Consider the following 6080-nt stretch of genomic DNA (forward strand, 5'->3'; position numbering starts at 1 on the left):
ATCCTACACCTGCTCAGACCTCTGTCCAGCAGACTTTATCCATGCATTATCTATTCCCTGTGCTCTGGAGCAACCTGATGAGTCCTCACTCTTAAACCTCAACCCACCTGCATTCTCCCAATATTCAGATGGAGCTTGGATATCCTATCTAGTGACCTAGGTTTGAGGAGGCCCACTCACACCATCTTCAATTTCCAAACTCAGGCCAGAACATACAGCCCAGCTTTCTGTGTCCTTATCAGCCGTATAACAAGCCAACAATTTCACATGCCCAGGTCTCATAGCAAAAATAAACACTAATAAAGGTCAGAGAGTATATCTCTCCCCACCCCAAATCTGCCAGTCCTATGGAAATATTTTTCAATGAGAATTACCCCGTTGAACCCCAGGACACAAACCTTAAAAGAACAATCATAAGCATCATCAAAGAATTCAAGATTTTTTTTTTTTAAAAAGCACAAAGAACAGCACAATGAGAATAAACATATGGGTGATTGAACACGATCCTAAGGTTGATTGAAATGACTAAGGCCATCCAGAATTTAAAATAAAACTCAATAAAGGGATAGGAATACTGACAAGAACTCAATCTTAAATGAAGTTGGAACTGAAGACTCTATGAGCCAATTAGAAAATTCAGGGGAAGACTTACAAGTAGAATGGATCAAATAAAAGGAAAAGTATTAGGTCTTAAAGATAGAGTAGAGGAATTAGACCACACAGCAAAGAATATTAAAATATTCTAAAAATTCTAAAGGAAATGGGTAACTTTCTAAATTCATTCAAAACACTAAACTTAAACCAAGATCAACAACTTAAACAGACTCATAACAAGTAAGGATATTGAAACAATAATACAAAACCTTCAAGCCAAAGAAAGGTCCAGGCCCAAATGGGAGTCACAGCAGAATTCTACCAGACTTTCAAAGATGATCTCAACTGAAACTTAAATTATCCCCTAAAAAAGAAAAAACAGAACTCTTTCAAACCTCTTCCATGAAACCAGTATCACTCTAATACCAAAACCCAGTAAGACATAAACAACAATATCCCAAAACTACAGGCCAACTGGCCTGCTGAACATAGTTGCAAAACTCCAAATACAGGCATGTATAAAAAAGATCTGCCAGCAGGGCGTTGGTGAACACACCTTTAATCCCAATAGTCAGGAGGCAGAAGCAGGCAGATCTCTGTGAGTTTGAAGCCAGCCTGGTCTACAGAGCGAGTTCCAGGACAGGATCCAAAGCCACACAGAAACCCTGTCTATATAAATGGACACTAGAGGGAAAACCCACAATTATCAATGATGCAAGGAAAGCCTTTGACAAAAATCCAAAATGACTTCATAAGAAAAGAAAAAGTCCTAGAGAGGACTAGAGAAAACATACCTCAGCATAATAAAGGTCAGATATGACAAACCCACAGCTAACATTATTCCACAGGGAAGAAAACTCAAAACAATCCATTAAAATCAGAAATGAGACAAGGGTGTTACTATCCCCATTCCTTTTCAATATAAGCTCAAAGCACTAGTTATCTACAGCAATAAAGACAAGAAAATAAGAGGGATACAAATAAAGAGAAGCCAAATAAACCCTCTTCTCAGGTGTATGGTATTATACGTAAGAGATTTCAAAAATTCCACCAGACTTCTTTGTTGGCACTCCATCTTGGCTCAAGGGCAGACAGTTCAAAACCGTTCTCAGCAAGTCCTAAGACCTAAAGGTCAAAGGTGTGGCTACAATAGGATGTTCTATCTTGGCCTTGGCTATCTTACTCTAAATAACAACAGACCTGGTCTGAGATGTGGTTACTCCTGACCCTCAAGGCCAGGGAACAAGTTGAATCTAAGGCGTGGTTACTGAACCCTTAGAGAAAAGAGAAAGAAAAGTCTGTTTGCTCCATATACATGTTACCATGTTCCTCTTCTTGGTTAAGGTATGTAAGAGTGGTAAAAAATAAACTCGCTGCAATTCAGTATCAACTGAATCTGCCCTCCTTATTTTATTCTGTGTCTCTGTCTTTCCTTTACTGTCTATAGCTACACTTTCTTTAGTTCATACTCTCCCTCTCAGGTTTGAACCTGGGGTTGCTTGGCTGGCCCCAACAGCAGCCCTGCAAACACAGCCTCAAACACAGCCTCAGACACTTCTGAAAACAACAATTTCAGCCAAGTGACAGGACACAAAATCAACTTATAAACACTAGTAGTATACTAGCAACCAACACCCTGAGAAATTGATCATGGACACACTCCCATGCAACAGCTTCTAATGAAAATGATCATTCTAACAAAGGAAATACAAATAAAAATCCCTACAACAAAAGCTGAAACCCCATATAAAACCACAAAAGACCTGATAGCCAAAGCAATCCTGAGCAAAAACACTGGAGGGATTATCATCCCAGGCCTTAAGATGTAGTACTGTGCCAGAGTATAAAAACAATATTGTATCCATACAAAATTGCATGTAGACTGATGGAATAAAAAAGAAGATCCAAACATGAGTATGAGAGACCACAGCTATTAATATTGGAAAAGATGCCAAAAACATACAGAGGAAAAAGCATCTTCAACATATAGTACTGGGCAAACTGGATGCTCACACACAGAAGAATGAAATTAGATCAGTATCTATAACCCTGCACAAAAATTAACTTCAAGTGTATCCAAGGCCTAAATATGAACCATGAAACTGCTGGAAGAAAACATTGGCAGTACCATATACCATATAGGTATAAGAAGGGATTTTTTTGAATAGGACTCCATTTGCTCAGGAATCAAAACCAGTAATTTAAAAATTAGCTGTGGATATCAACAGAGAGATTTCAAAGGAAATACATATGGCTAAGATATATCTTTAAAAATGTTCATCATTCTTAGCATTAGAGAAATACAAATTAAAACAACTCTGAAACCTCATTTCACCCATCAGAATGACTTAGATCAAGAAAACCAACAACAAATGCTGATGGAGATGAGGGGAAAAGAGCCTTCATTCACTGTTGATGGCATTGCAAACTGCTGCAGCCACTCTGGAAATCACTATGGAGACTTCTCAAGCTAAAGCGAAACCACTGTATGATACAGCTACACCACTCCTAGGCATATGCTCAAAGGTTTAATCCACAAATACTTGTTCAGCCATGTTCATGATCAGCATGGCAAGTTATCCCTAACTTGCAAAAGCAACATACACATTTTTGCAGGCAGGAGCGAAGATATCTGTACTGTAAAAAATCATGTTTGTACTTGTCTAAACTACCTGTGGCTAGTGAGATCATGGATCTTAGAGAAGAATCTATTATTGACACTTTACTAGACCAGTATAATTTCTAAATACGTATACTCTCAGAGAAATGTAGATATCATTCCTCATCAAAGAGGCCTTTTATTTTTAAAGCAGGAAATCATTATGAAGATCACAGCCAGACAAAATGCAGAGGACAACTGATCAATGAATTACATTGTAGATGTATACATTTACAATACAATCCCTGTGCCCAAGACTTGGAAACATCATGGAAGAGGGTTCAGAAAGACTTTTAAGAGCCACAGGACCAGAAGTCTGCTGGGAGATTATTCCTTCTATGACAGGGAAACTATACCATTAAATCTTACCAACATGTCTACCTAAAGAAGGCCTGAATAATTTCAACACCAGTTGATAGTCTCAATAGATAGGGTAAATTCCACAGAGTTCCATCTCCAGATGGGGAGCTATAACCAATTACCATCTGCTGAAAGAATTAGCCTTGGTGATGAGTCCCAATTGGTTATCCAATACTGAGTGGTTAGCACTAGAAACATATACATGCAGCCATCACTGGAAGCACCGAGAAGGTTGTATTGTTTATTCATTTATATGTATATAACAATGAGGAGGCCTTGAATTTAGGGAGGAGGAATGACATATTTTAATAAAAAAGGAAGTAATCCTGGTATCAATCACACACAAAAATTGTTTTATATACACCAGTTCATTTCAAACATCCATGTTTTAACAACTATTTCTGTCTCTACTTTGTTTGTTTATACTCTTTATGGCTGTGATCTCTCTTTAATTTCAGCCTTCCATTTATGTTGTTTTTTTCACAAAAGATGAAATCATCCTTTTGCCTACAGCACCTTTTTTTGAGGTGGGGGCACACATTATAAAATGTGCCTTTTAGTAGTTGTACCACTAAGTGTGCAATTTAGTGTTTTAAATACAAGGTCTTAAAAACCATCACTTAAGACCGTTTCTATCATAATCAAAAGAATCCTTGTATTTAGTGACACTTAGGGACCCATGTTACAACTAATCTACTCTTTGTCTTTTCTGGAAATTCTGTGTAAGTTGAATCATATAACATATGATTGGATGTGTGCACCAGTATTATATGATATGATATGTATGTATGTATATTAATAACATTGAATTGTATGAATATGCATTTTATCTGAGTTGCTTTCTATTTTGGTGGGTATTCAAGCGTATACTCAAGTGTCTATGGGGAATTATGGTTGATCCTATTAATTAGCCACAAGAATGGGCTTACTGAATTATAAGGTAGTTGTGCAAATTTTTAAGAAGCTCAAATAAGTTTCCATGGCAACTGCACCACTTTATATTCTACCAACAATGTGAGTCCTGATTTTTCCTACATGGTTCCCCCTTTTCTGGGTAACAAGCATCTTCTATATGTTTTGTATACTTTGTTTTCATTTGCAATTACTAATGGCTAAAGGTGTTGACATGTTTTGGTCATTTGTAATTATTTTCTGAAGAAAATAACTATCCTTGTACTCCTTAAGTTTCTTTTTATTGCTGAGTTTTGAGAGTTCTGCACATATGTGAATGATCTGTGAATATTTTCTCACATTCTATGGATTTCCATTTTGAGCTAATGTTTGTGTAAGGTATGAGGAGGGGTCTCCTCTTGGTGCTTTTATGATGTTATAACAACACCCAGGACCCAGTGGTTTAAAAATAGAAATTTATTTCTCATGGCTCTGGAGGCTGTGAAGCACAAATTTAGGATGCCAAAAGGATGATAATTTTTGTGAAGGGATGCTATCTTCTGGAATGGCTGCTGTGATTTCGTATGATGAAAAGGGACAGAAGGGTACAGTGAGCTCCCTGTTCAAATTGGCAGAGAAAGGTCAGTCCCCTATTGAGGAAAGCAGAGCCCTTTTGACTACATTGTCCTCCCTTACCCACAATTCAGTGTAATTACTAGAATTAGATTTCATCATGAACTTGGAGACATCAAGAGGGTTTTTTGAAGCTTCCCCCCCATTTTATATACTAACCCCAGTTCCCCCTCAATTTCCTTCTCCCACTCTCCCCTCTTTCTTCCTCCATTGCTTAGAAGGAGTAAGGCTTTCTTTGGAGAGTCAACGAAGTCTGGCGTACCAAACTGAGGCAAGACCAAGCCCTCTTCCCTGTATCGAGGCTGAGCAAAGTATCCCACTATAGGGAATGGGCTCCAAAAAGCCAGTTCATGTACCCAGGATAGGTCCTGGTACCACTAACAGATGCTCCCACAACAGACCAACAGTTTTTTATGTTGATGTCTGGCTGTTTGTGGAAGAGACATTTCTTTTGCCTCTTCAGTGACTTGGACGTTCTTGTGAAAAGCCACTCTAAGGATGCATTTCTGGATTCCCTCTGGTGTGTGTCCATCTATCTCCCCTCAAGCTGAAGAGCATTTTTACTAATTCACACAACTGTTTATTACCTCCACAGAGCACTCCTCAACATTAAGAGCTGTCTTTCTTCATTTTAGTATTCTAAACCCAACATTAGGCAGACTCTTAAGAGCATGTCCACCACGGCACAAATGAAATTATCCAGGATAAAAATGGAAACCACAAGAATGATGATTGGTCCTTTTATCTACAAAGTACATCACTTTCTGAGGTGTCTCTGAAATTTTGTGTCTTCCCTCTTGGCAACAGTAACTATTGATTCTGACACTTAAGAGTGGGTAAGTCATGAACCCAAACAGATACAACTAAAAGCAAACATGGGCACATGTACCTTTGTAAGTACATACTTCAAATTCCAGTGCTCAGAAGGCAAAGCAAAGATGCA

This window comes from Phodopus roborovskii, unplaced genomic scaffold, assembly GCF_943737965.1.
Source record: "Phodopus roborovskii unplaced genomic scaffold, PHOROB, whole genome shotgun sequence".
Taxonomy (NCBI): Eukaryota; Metazoa; Chordata; class Mammalia; order Rodentia; family Cricetidae; genus Phodopus; species Phodopus roborovskii.